Raw genomic sequence first — 13,966 nt, forward strand, 5'->3', positions numbered from 1 at the left:
GACAGAAATCATGGGATACCTACCTAAGAACTCGTTGGCCTACCTTTCGCCCAGATAAGGGCAGTAACATGGAGAGACATTGAGTACACGAAAGCATTCCACAGATATTTCCATCCATTGCACTGCTGTCCATATTTCCATCACATTCCCAGGTGGAGGGTTCAGAGCTCGAATGAACTTTTCCACAGCATCCCAAAGATGCTCCAGAGGGTTCGTGTCCGATGAACAGGGAGGCCATTCCATGATGGTATAACCTGCAGAATGATCTTTGAACCATATTCTAGTCAGCACAGCTCTGTGAGGAGGCACATTGTTCTGCTGGAAGAGTCCAGTTCCCTGTGGGTGAAGGAAGGCAAATAGTCTGCAAGGATGGTCATGTAACCTGGACTGTTCAGAGATGCAGCTAGACATACCAGAGGGCCCAACGTGTGCCAGTTGAACACAGCCCAGACCATTACTGACTGGCCACCTGCCTGAACAGTTCCTTGTTGACATGATGGGCTCATAGCTTTGTGTGATTTCCACCAGATAAGCACCCTCCTGTCAGCTTCAAATAACTGGAGCCAGGAGACCCATCTCCAATCATCCAAGGTCCAGTGGCAATGTTCTTTCACCCAGTTGAAGTGTAGAGTCCTGTGTCGTGTTAGCAATGAGACTGATGGATCAGCAGCTCCCCTAATCTATTGCAGCTAATGATTGCCTGATGGTCATGGTGGAGACATTTCAGGCACATTCCTCATTAAAGTCAGCAGTGATTTGTGCCACTGTTGCTCCCCAATTGGCTGAAGCAATGCAAGCCAGACATTGACAGCAACGTTCATCTACCACCTTTCTCCACTATAGCGCTGTCCACGATAAGCTATGAATGAAATAAAAGTGTTTCTCTCCCACTCCTTCGCCTGGTGGGTTCCCCACTGCCAACTAACATATCCCACCCCTGGAGTGGGATGGGCAGCTTGACCTTCCTACTGGATTAGACACTACTTGGACATGACACCGACGAAGACATTCTGTGACTTTGCTGCCGACACACCATTGGTGATCTGAACTGGGTACTCTAACCCAGTTCCCTTTAAACCCCCATCCCCGGGAGGGAGGAGACCGGAGTCTCCGTCTCCGTCTCCTCTCCTCCCTGCCTAGAGTAGGCATCGATAGAGTATCTGTTCTCTCCCCCTCATTAAACCGACCGAGTACACCCCTTAACAATGCCGCCAAATTCTAATCAGCGTCTAAATTCTACCTTTTTCTTGTAAATCTCTGCCCCCCCCCTTTTTTAGGCCTTGCCACTGAAATCCTTGGAAATTACGTAGTGAAGCCTTCATGCAAGCGCAGGCTCCACTACCTAATTTCTAATAACCTCATCGCAAGCGCAGAGTACTTAATCTATTGGGTGCCTGACCTGCCTTCTCGTGGCAAAGTGTGGGCAACAGTGGGTCCCAATAGGGGCCCAATGGTCAGAGAAACAACAGAACATATACCGCTACACAACAGACCACTCCACAGAGTTCTGTGTCACTCACAAAGAATACAACGTGGAGATGGGGGAAACCCCTGGTGCCATCAGACAACTGACACACTTTACACTGTCCACGATGAGCTGTTATTCTGGAAATGGCATATTCCCAATACTATCTTGATTTCAAGCGGCAATAGTGCAATTCCTGTACCACCTCTGCAACAGAGTGACCCATGCATCGGACACCCACTATCATCCTTCTTTCAAAGTCAATTAACTCACGACATTTATCCATACTGACATTGAATTACCATCTACATGAGTGTAGTGATGCAGTGTACCTATGTACCTCCCAAGCAGTTGGTTTGTCCACTAGCGAGAGAGATGAGTGTCGCATTGTATAGGAATCAGGTATCCTATGAATTCTGTCATTTCAGTGTATGCATTTAGCATTAGCATTAGTAGAGGCATTTGATGCAAGAAAGCAAGCTTATGCAGCATCAGCCAAAAAATAAAATAATAAAATAAAATAAAAATAAATAAATAAAAAATAACCACTTCCACTTTACCCCTCTGTTCATTCGAAATACCTGTCCAGCTGAGCCTTAAACTTATTTAGGCTATCAACTTCCATGACAAGGGATGGAAGTCTGTTCCACCAACCAACCACCAGCTGGCTAAAGGCAAATTTCCTCACGTCTATCCTACATCTGTCTTTCCTCAATTTATATTTATGCCCTCTCAGGTGATTATTCTGAGCAAGAAGAAGAATCCCATCAGCATTGAGCATGCTCAAACCATTCAAGGCTTTATACACCTCAATCAGATCACCTCGCTGCTGCCTAGTCTCCAGACACTGTAATTTGCAAAACTTAAGCCTTTCTTCGTAAGAGCACCCCTTTGTTCCATTCACCAATCTTGTTGCCCTTCTCTGTACTCGTTCCAGCACCCCTACATCCTTCTTGAAATGAGGCCTCCAGACCTGTATACAGTACTCTAGGTGTGGCCTGACCAATGCCTTATACAAGGGAATAATCAACTCCTTATCCCTGCTAGAAAAATTCCTATATATCATCGACAATACACCATGAGCTATTCTTGCAGCCCGTCTGCACTGCTCAGAAAACTTCATATCTGCCTGCACAACCACCCCCAGGTCTCTTTCATTCTCTACCACTGTCAGTGTAGTACCACAGAGTTGATACGTTGCTCTGGGGTTTCTGTTTCCCATACGTAGTACTTTACATTTGTCAATGTTAAACTTCATTTGCCACCTCTCAGCCCATCTGTTCAACCTTTCCAGATCCTGTTGCAGTAGCATAGTGTCAATAGTGTCCTTGACAACCCTGCCAACCTTTGTATCATCTGCAAACTTGGACATTAAGCTTGATATACCATCATCAATATCATTTATAAATACAGAAAACAATAACGGACCCAATACTGAACCCTGAGGGACTCCACTAATAACATTAGTCCATGATGAGCAGTGTCCATTGATTACCACTCTCTGTCTTCTCCCCCTCAGCCACCCCTTTATTCATAGCAGCAATTTGCCTCCAATGCCACACTGCTCCAATTTGTGCAGCAGTCTTCCATGTGCAACAGTATCAAAAGCCTTTCTAAGATCCAAATATATAATATCAAAGTCATTCCCTGCATCCAGCTCCCCTGTGACCGCACCACAGCATCCAATCAAACCGGCCAGGCAAGACTTCCCCTCAACAAAACCATGCTGTGTCTGAGCCATAACTGAAGTCCTGTCTAGATGATCCTGCAGTGCTTCTTTAACCAGTGCCTCCATTAATTTTCCGGGAACAGAAGTTAAACTAACAGGTCTATAATTACTTGTGTCGCCCTTTGATCCTCCTTTGTGAATTGGGGTCACATTTGCACATTTCCAGTCCATGGGTACTTCCCCTGAGTCCAAGGAAGCTCTCATAATTATAGCTAAGGGTTTGCTTACTTCCTTTGCTGCCTCCTTTAATATAACTGGATAGATCCCAACCACTCCAGGTGCCTTTCTTGTATTTATCTTCAACAATTTCTCCTCCACTTTACTCTCAGTTATTACAAGATTCTCTAGCTTACTGCCAGACTTGAATACACCTCTGGCATTCCCCTCGCTGAATAACTCCTCATGTGTGAATGTCGATGCAAAATATTCATTTAGTTTGTTAGCTACCTGAGCATGACCATCAACAGTTGACCCATCGATATCAAGTGGACCAATCTGATTCATCCCCTTCCTTCTAGAGTTTACATAAGTAAAGAACTCTTTACTGTTTTTCTTTGCATCCCTTGCCAAAGATTTCTCGTAATCTGCCTTCGCCTGCCTAACCTCCTTTGTAACTTGGTTACAGATCAACTTGTATCTATCATAGGCTTCTGTGTCACGTGTTAATTTGTATGTATCCCATGCATTTTTCTTCTCTGCCATATGTCTCATTAGTTCATCTGACATCCACTTAGGCCTAAACCTTGAACAATATTTCTTAGTTGGTATGTAAAGCCTAGTAGCTTCCAAGATAAGTTCTTTGAATGCTTCCCATTTTGAACTTGCTGTTGGTAACATCATCAGTTGGTCCCACTGTATAGAATTTAAATACTGTCTCAGTCCATCGTAGTCGCCTTTACGAAAGCAATAACCCTTCCCTTTACCCCTAATGGTAGTTACCTCTTTGAGTAAATCCCACTTCAGCACACTGTGATCACTGCCACCTAGTGGTTCATTTACCTGCAGATTCTTAATGCATGAAGAATCACTACTGATAATCAAATCAAGAGTATTACTCCCTCTAGTTGCCTCCCGAACATGCTGATGTAGAAAACAATCATCCAATAAATCCGCAAAAGCCTTGCTAGTGTGTGAGTGACCAGCCCCAAATTCCAGTGAATATCTGGGAAATTAAAATCCCCCATTATAAGACTCTGATTTACTGGCCCACTCTATTTCCCCGTACAGGTTCTTATTATACTCATCAGAGTCATTAGGCCTATAGCACACTCCTACTCTCAATTTTGATCTCCCAATGCTTATGTCACACCAAACTGACTCGACACTGCACTGTCCAGCAGTGTCGACCTGGCTTCACTTCCTTGGATTTTATGTGTTTCTTAACTAATAGCATAACCCCTCCCCCCTTCCTATCCTGTCTATCCTTTCTGTAGACGTTGTACTCCCCAAATTCCAGTTCTGCATTCCTTATATCTGTGTGACACCATGTCTCTGAAATCCTCACAATATCTGCCTTTGATGTTTTGAGCAATACCTCAAATTTGTTTACTAAACTCCTAGCATTGGTGTACACTCAAGTATACATGCACCTGTTCTTTTTCTTAGCTACCCTAACACAACCGATGTGTTTACTTGTATCCCTATGATTCCCAGCAGTCTCTGAAATATCCTGCATCTTATTTTCCAGGCTACGGCTCATTCCAATAGAAGCAGTGGAAGAATCACTTTCACCTCTGCCAGTGGCTACTGTTCATTTATTATTAGTCCTTGTATCCCCCCAATCTAGCAGTTTTCCGACCCACCTAACACTGCCTCGATAGCATCAGCAAACATTCTTGCACCCTTTCTGTTTAAGTGTATCCCATCTCTGTAGAAGCAGTCTCTCCTGTTAACAAATACAGACCAGGCTGAAAAAAATTCTACCCCTTGAGCCTTGCACAATCTTTCCAGGGCCGAATTGATCGACAGGGCTCTCATCATATACTCCCTCCTATCGTGTCTGGGCAGAATTGCAGACACTTTCAAATTCAACCCTAATTGTTGATGTTAAATACAAGAAAGGCACCTCAGGTGGTGGGATCTATCCAGTTGCATTGCAGGATCATCTAGACAAGACTGCAATAATAATTCAGACAGCATGGGTTTGTTAAGGGGAAGCCCCGTCTGACAAATCTGATCGGACACCATGGTGCGGTCTCAGAGGAGCCGGTCGCAAAAAATAATCTTGATATCATATACTTGGATCTTAGCATTAGCATTAGTTGAGACATATGATGCAAGAAAGCAAGCTTATACAGCATCATCCAAAAAAGAAAAGTTTGTCTAGTTCAGCCTTAAATTTATTTAAGCTATCAACTTCCACAAAACAGATGGAAGTCTGTTCCAGCAATGAACTGCCCGCTGGCTAAGTGAAAACTTCCCCACATCTATTCTACAACTGTCTTTCCTCAATTTGAATCTATGCCCCTCAGGTTCTTAATCTGAGCAAGCCAAAGTATCTCGTCAGCATTGAGCCTGCTCAAACCATTCAAGGCCTTATACACCTCAATGAGATCACCTCACAGGTGCCTTTCTTCGTAAGCGCACCCCTTTCTTCCTCCCACCAATCTTGTTGCCCTTTTCTGTACTCGTTCTAGCAACTCAACATCCTTCCTAAAATGAGGCTCCAGACCTGTATCCAGTACCCAAGATGTGGCCTGACCACTGCCTTACACAAAGGGATAATCATCTCCTTGTCTCTGCTAGCAAAATTCCTATATATCATTGACAAAACTCCATGACTTGCTCTGGCAGCCAGTCTGTACTGCTCAGAGAACTTTAGTCATTTGTCAATGTTAAACTTGAGTTGCCACCTCTCAGCCTATCTACCCAACTTTTCTAGATCCTGTCCAGCAGTGTACCATACATGCTGTTATTAACAACCCTACCAACCTTCGCATTCTCTGAAAACTTGGACATTAAGTCTAATATACCTTCATCAATATCACCGATAAATGCAGATCACAAAAATGGTCCCAACACAGACCCCTGCAAACTACATTAATAACATTAGTCCATGAAGAGCAGTGGTCATTGATTACCACTCTGTCTTCTCCCACTCAACCTTCCTTTAATCTAATGTAGAAACTTGCCCTTAATGTTATACTGCTCCATCTTGTACAGTAGTCTTCCATGTGTAACAGTATCAAAAGCTTTCCTAAAATCCAAGTACAGGGGCCCATAATTTAAGTATCCCTATTCAGAGCTCTCTAAGTAATAAGTGGAATGCTACCAAAATTAGAAAGCTATTCAAGGCATGGAGAGAAGGATCCAGTGGAAAAAAAAAAAAAATTAGGTCCAAAATCTGCCGATAGGGGATATTATGGGGCTGTACAAGAAGAAAGACATGACAAAGTACCAACAAATAAATAACTAAGACAAACCTTAATAAAATTACAAATTTTTATTTGTACTCTTTGCAAAAAAAAACCAGAAAAACTTAATTGCACTGAAGTTTTAAACCCAAACTAAAAAATAAGGCACCTAAGAGAGCAGAAAATTTGCATAAATCTGAGTTAATTTAATTTTCCCAGCAGCAGAGCTATAAAGGCACAACACGAACATCGCACGTGTATTCTGTAAGTTTACTGTTAACATTATTCCTCAACTCCAGCAAAGAGGATGCCTGGATAAGACAATTTTTAGGCAAGATGGGGCTGCTCTTCTTACGCATGACCAGTACTGCAGCATCTCCAGCATCACTTTACTGCAGAAAGTGTCATTAGTTTCCCATTGCATGGTCACCACTTTCACCTGACCTTACAACATGATTTTTGGCTGTGGGATCACCTCAAGGCCAATGTCTATTGAGGAAGTGACCCTAACCTGGCTGTCTTAAAGAACAACGTAACGCAACATGTGTGGAACATTACTCCAGAGATGTTACATTGCACAGTGGAGCACACTGTACATCAAATGCAATTTCTGATACAGAACAATGGTAATCACATCGAAAACCAACTCCACCATCGGGAGTAAGCTGTGAGTGAGTATGGAGCTGTGAAACCATTTCCTCTGGCAGTTTAGTTGTTCCTTTGTTTTTTGCAAAGAGCACAAATAAAAATTTGTAATTTCATTAAGGTTTGTCTTAGTTATTTATTTGTTGGTACTTTGTCATGTCTTTCCTCTTGTACAGCACCATATTATCCCCTATTAGCAGATTTTGGAACTTTTTTTTTTTTTTTTTTTCCACAGGATCCTTCTCCCCATGCCTTGAATAGTTTACTTACTAATTTTTGTGGAATTCCACTTATTACTTAGACCTACAGAGAGCTCTTAATAGGGATACTTTAATTATGGCCACCCTGTATATGATATAAAAATTATTTTTTGCACCCAATTCCTTTGTGACCACATCATAGCATCCAATCAAATTGGTCAGACAAGACTTTCCCCTTAACAAACCCATGCTGTGTCTGAATTATTATTGTAGTCTTGTCTAGATGATCCTGCAGTGCTTCTTTAACCAGTGGCTACATTTCACCAGTTGGTACATTTCTCTGGGGTTACTGCTACCCATATGCAGTACTTTGCATTTGTCAATGTTAAACTTCAGTGGCCACTTCTCAGCCCATCTGCCTAACTTTTCCAGATCCTGTTGCAGCAGCATACTGTCATTACTGTTATTAACAAGCCTCCCAACCTCTGTATCATCTGCAAACTTTGACATACCTTCATCAGTATTATTGATAAATGTACAAAACAACAAAACTGGGGGACACCACTAATAACATTAGTCCACGAAGCACAGTATCCATTGATTACCACACTCTATCTTCTCCCACTCAATGCAAAATCCTGTTTGTCAGCAGAATCATCAACAGTCAAACCATTATTATCAAGTGGACTAGCCTGATTCATCCTATTCCTGGTTCTTTTATCCACTGTAGCAACTTGCCCTTAATGCCATATTACTCCAATTTGTACAGTGCAACAGTATCATAAGCAAAATTATTTTTTGCATCCAGTTCCTTTTGTGACCACGCCATAGTATCCTATCAAATGGGTCAGACAAGACTCCCCATTAACAAACAAACCCATGCTGGGTCTGAATTATTACTTCTGTCTTGTCTAGATGATCCTGCAATGCTTTAACCAGAGTTTGCTTACTTGCTTTGCCACCTCCTTTAATATAACTGGATAGATCCCATTCACCCCAGGTACCTTTCTTATGTTTAACTTCAACAATTTCTCATCCACTTTTCTCTCAGTTATTAAATGATTTTGTAACTCCCTGTTACAGTCTGATAAACATCTGGCCCTCTCCTCCTTGAATAACTCCTCACGTGTGAATGTAGATGCAAAATACTCATTTAGCTTGGTAGCTATCTGAGAATGATCATTCACAATCAGACCATTGATATCAAGTGGACCAATCTGATTTATCCCCTTTCTTTTAGAGTTTATATAAGTAAAAGAAGTCTTTGCTGTTTTTCTTTGCATCCTTTGCCAAATATTTCTCATGATCTGCCTTCGCTTGCCTAACCTCCTTTGTGACTTGATTACCGACTAGCTTATATCTGTCATAGGTTTTTGCGCATGATAATTCATATGCATCCCATGCATTTTTCTTCCCTGTCACGAGTCGCATTGCTTCAACTGACATCCATTTGGGCCTAAACCTAGAACAGCATTTTCTAGTTTGAAAAAAAAAGCCTAGTAGCTTCCAAGATTACTTCCTTGAATGCTTCCCATTTAAAATTTGCTGTTGGTAACATCATCAGTTGATCCAACTGAATAGAATTTGAAAACTGTCTTAGACTACTGTAGTCACCTTAACAAAAACAAAAACCCTTCCCCTTTCTCCTGATGGCAGTTACAGCTTTAAGTAAATACCATGTCATTACACTGTGATCACTGCCACCTAGTGGTTCCTTTATCTGCAGATTCTTACTACATGAATAATCACTGCTGATAATCAGATCAGAAGTATTACTCCATCTGATTGCCACATTAACATATCTGGGAAGTTAAAATCCCCCATTCTATTTCCCTGTACAATTGTTTGTTATACTCAGAGTCATTAGGCCTATAACACACTCCTAATCTCAATTTGGTTTTTGTAGTGCTTATGTCACACCAAACTGACTCAACACTGTGTCCACCCATGTCAACTGGATACACTTCCTTAGATTTTATGTGTTTCTTAACTAACAGCATCACTCCTCCTCATCTGCATTACTTATCTGTGTGACACCATGTTTGATATCCCACAACATCAGCCTTTTATGTCTTCACCAGCTCCTCAAGTTCATCAAATTTATTTACTATACTTCTAGCATTGGTATTCACGCACCTGTTCTTACTCTTAGTTACCCAAACACCACCCATGTATTTACTTGTTCCATGATGACTCCCAGCAGTCCTTGCAATCCCCATATACCTCGCTTTCCAGGCTGCTACTTATTCCAATAGAAGCAACGTACCATGTTATTTTGGTATGCCCAAAGAGTGATTACAACTATTCAAAATACTTATTACAATTAAAACCGTAATATTCTTCTGCGCTACTGGTTACACTACGAAAATCCTGCCAAAACACTGATACGATAGTGGTATGAGTAGCAAGATGTAATTTACAAAATCACTAGCTAAATTAAAAAATAAATAAATAAGCTAATGAATGCTACTAAGCCTATTTAATCTATATGTAAAACACAAATTAATACCTTAACTAATCAAAAATATGACAAAATTTCAAAGAAAACTTATCTGTTGCAGCAGCTCCAGAAATATGTCTTCACCCTGGGCTTTTTTTTTTTTTTTCCCTCTTCTTCCCTCTCCCTTTACCTCCTGCAAACTGGCAGTTTTCATCCCTCATTACAGCCATGTGACCATACCTGTACTCTCTGGTGTTATTTGCCTCAGTACAAATTCTAAATATACAAGTACACGTAGGCAATCATCAGAGGTACATTTTTCTTGGAAAAAAGGTTCGAGTAGGGATGCCAAACATAAAGCTGGCATCAGATTTTGAAATTGTCTTGTGTATCTTAAAATTAATGGCAGTTCGTGTATAACCTATAGAGTTAATATAATATTAGTCACAGCAGACAATGAATTATAAATAGGATGATTAGTTTGAATGAAAATGCAAATAATTTCACGTAAAGAATGCTGCAAAATCTTTTCCTTAGCTTACATATTGCAAAATTGCAATATTGTAGCTTATGAAAATGTTCACTGAGACTGGAATGTGATTCTTGTTCACACACAGACTGTTGTGACCAAGAAACATTTCACACAGGTTAAGGAGAGATTGGCAGCAAGTCCATGTAAATCCTTCAAATTAAATAACATCAAAGATTAAAGAATGTTACTTAACAAATTTCATGTCTCTTGTGCTCTTTTATTCTTACTAAGTAATTTGCATTTCTTGGGTTCTTATTTAAAATGATCACCATTTATTATGTATATACCCTTACTAAATTGCCAGTAACTTTATAAAAAATCTTATTTTGTTTCCCAAATACAATCTTGAATGTAATAATTGATGCCAGTATTTTCCTCCCTCCCTCTACATGTAGTATGTATCCTCATATCTAGTTTTTTTATATGTTCTTTGTAGTTAATATTTAATTTGAATTTTCAAAGCATAAATATGAGTATGAATTTTTTTTTTTTTTTTTGGTTAATCTTTTAGCTAACTGTCATTTTGTTTACATCCAGTGCCTCAAGTGTTGGCATTTATACTCAATTCATATTACTTTGCTAATGGAAAGATGCCATTTTGAAGTCTGTATGTTTTGACTAATCATTGTTGCATACATATCAGTGACATGTTTTAGTCTTGGTATTTGCAAAATGTTGCATGGAAGCAAGCTTATGCAGCATCAGCTAAAGGGTCCTGAGCTGAATATCATCATCATTCTTCTCTTACTTGGTGATTCCCTTCTACTTTTGACTGACTCTCTCTCTCTAACTCGAAATTTTTTTTGGCTGGTGCAGTATAAGCCTCAAGCTTCCTTACACCATATTGCTAATAATAATAATAAACTGCTGTCATCTTCCCTCACTTAATTTAAAGTATATTCAAGAAGACACTAACAATATAAGCAATGTTTATAGATGGCTTTTGCATGTTTTAAAAAGAAGTGCCACTGAAATTCATGACCAGCCAAGTAGCAGAAGAAGGCTGGTCTGTCTGCACTAAAGGAAATGCTATGGTTTTAGAAGAAATGATTCAAAAAGGCAGAGTAATAATCATATATACAATGATGAAACACTAGGGTGTTCAAAGAGGAGTGGAATGTATTAACATTTTAGACACATTAGATCAGTGCTTCCCAAACTTTTTTTGCTTGCAGACCCTTTTGTATTTAAAAAATAACTACGGATCATTCTTAAATATAGGGTGTCTGGACAATAGGTATCCAAAATTAAAAATTTATATCTCAGAACTGATTTATTATATGCAACATAACTGAATAATAAACTGTCACTACTTGAGTAAACAATCAGTATCTCATAGGCACCAGTATGAAGAATGGTTTTTCATCTCACAAAATCCTTTAAGTTAGGAGTGATTCTACACACCTGGATGTCACACCTGATATGAGAATTCAACAGAATTCTCATATCAGGTGTGACATCCAGTCTGTAATGATATTTAGATTTTGTTTAAGAAAATAAGTAAAATTCAAAGTAGCTATTACAGAAACTATCCACAGATTACTTGGGATCTGTGAAGCACGGTTTGGGAGCCACTGTATTAGGAACATATGCTGCAAATAAACATTGAAGCTGATTACAAGAGAAATTAAATGCTCCAGGCAGGAAATCTGCAAAACCTATTTTAGGAGTGCAATAACTTTAAAGGGGTTTTTTTTTTTTTTTTTGACACGAATAACATCTATGCTGGGGGTATCCTACAGCGCTCAGGCTGTCACAAAAAGTGAAACGTCTAACCCCAAAAGTTACATCAACTAAACATGTTCAAAGATTTGGACAAAATCACAAATATAAACGTTGAAAAGCAAGCACCAATGTTGGTGGCAGAATGCAAGAGAGAGAGAGTGATAAGCGTAAATGTGAGCAAGATCAATTAGAGGTAGATGTCCAGCCATCAACATCGAAAAGAACAGTGCAAACATGCACTGTTACCACAAACCTTTATTGTTGATTGTAAATGAAAATAACAATAAAATAAAACTGATTTGATTAAGCTTAAATTATATTTTTTCATTTCACATGATGTTATTCACCAATCCCCTTCTGCTCCATGGAACCAACATAGATATATATATATTTTTTTTTTAATAAAGGCATGATAACAGGTGATGAGACCTGGATCTTCTATTATAACCCTTATTTTAAATGCTAGTGTATGGAGTGAATACATCCATCATCTCCAGTGAAGCAAAAATTTCTGACCGATAGATTACAAAAAAATTATGGCCATTGTTTTCAGACAGAGAAGGCCCAATTTTCATTTATTTTATTTTATTATTTTTTTTTAGAGAAAAGTTATAATTAAGGTAAGATATTGCCAACACATGATAAAGTTAAAAGTTAAGAAACAAAAAAGGAAGGCTCTAAAACAACATTAAATCACATAACACTGTGATAATGCCAGGCCACACACACACACTACAAGTATGGCTCAGATAAGGGGAGAAAGAGAAGGAGCATACCTAGGGAAAGTCTTGCCTCATCTTGCACATAGCCTAGACTTGACTCAATCTAATTTTTTTATAAGGAAACAAATCTTGTTACAACCAACAAAACGTAAAGGTATAAAATAAAGCTATTAAAAATGAAGCTATCAGAAACTTATTAAGAATAGGAATAAAACGTAGAGATAAAAACAAAATATAAAAAAGAAGCTTTCGGAGCACCGTGTACCTTTATCAACCTAGACAAGTAGTATTAGTAGTGGCAAATGATGCAAGAAAGCAAGCTTCCAAAGCATCAGCAAAAAAAAAAAAAAAAAAAAAAAACTTCCCACATATGTCCATCCCCTGTAATAACACCGGTCAACTCGTAAAATATGAAAATAAAAATACCCAATTTTGACTGATTTCATGCTGCTGAACACGAAAATCACATTAAAATTTGTCGATTGGCTCTTGTTTTCGAATTACAGTTGAGGTCTCATATTAGCGAGTTTCTCTACGTCATTGACTACCGCTCTCGGCAAAATGCATGGCAACACTGCAGTTTCGGTAACACCACGCTCTTATCACATCCCATGATCGGCAATTGTCACCTCGTTCTGCATCACGTGATAAATTGTTGTTGCCTCAAATACATCTTCAACTCTGTTGCAGTAATCCTCAAATAAGGCAAGGTCCTGGGTGATTTGTTCTCTGTGAGATGCCTACTTTTTGCACAGTTGTGTAAAATTAATGTACCCTGTAATTGTGTGAATAGTCCAGATGACTTCTGTTACATATGTGGAGAAGTCGTGTTAACTTCAAGAAAGCATCCCTTAACTCGAGCCATAAAAAAAAAAAAGGCTACTTCTTGTACTTTGGGTGTAAAGTAGGTGACAAGAACTGATGCATATGCTGCACTACCTGTTCATCAAAACTCGACCCATGGGTGAATCGAAAGGGACATTTTATGCCTTTCGCAGTGCCCATGATATGGAGGGACTCAGTCCAGTGGCATAACTTTGCCAATGCAGTGAAACATTGCAATTTTTTTGAGTAAAAATGTAATTTTTTAGTTATATTTATGATAAAATTTAATGTCTACGAAAAATAATTTTTTTTCACACGAAGCATGTTTAT

At 39.3% G+C, this 13,966-nt stretch overlaps 2 protein-coding genes across 3 annotated transcripts in view; one reads left to right on the forward strand and one right to left on the reverse strand.

The window, feature by feature from the left end:
* LOC150085851 (PRKR-interacting protein 1 homolog) overlaps positions 1 to 11,192 on the forward strand; it is a 182,924-nt gene extending 171,732 nt beyond the window's left edge. Inside the window, exon 7 of the mRNA XM_090373529.1 lies at positions 10,876 to 11,192. The gene's annotated coding sequence lies outside the window, so the exon portion shown is untranslated. The remainder of the gene's footprint in view (positions 1 to 10,875) is intronic.
* The window catches only part of LOC150085852 (uncharacterized), a 94,324-nt gene that overhangs the window by 1,558 nt on the left and 78,800 nt on the right, over positions 1 to 13,966 (reverse strand). The window lies entirely within an intron of this gene.

The sequence above is a fragment of the Mastigoproctus giganteus genome, chromosome 5 (assembly GCF_048544385.1).
Source record: "Mastigoproctus giganteus isolate SK-2022 chromosome 5, ASM4854438v1, whole genome shotgun sequence".
NCBI classification, from domain to species: Eukaryota; Metazoa; Arthropoda; class Arachnida; order Uropygi; family Thelyphonidae; genus Mastigoproctus; species Mastigoproctus giganteus.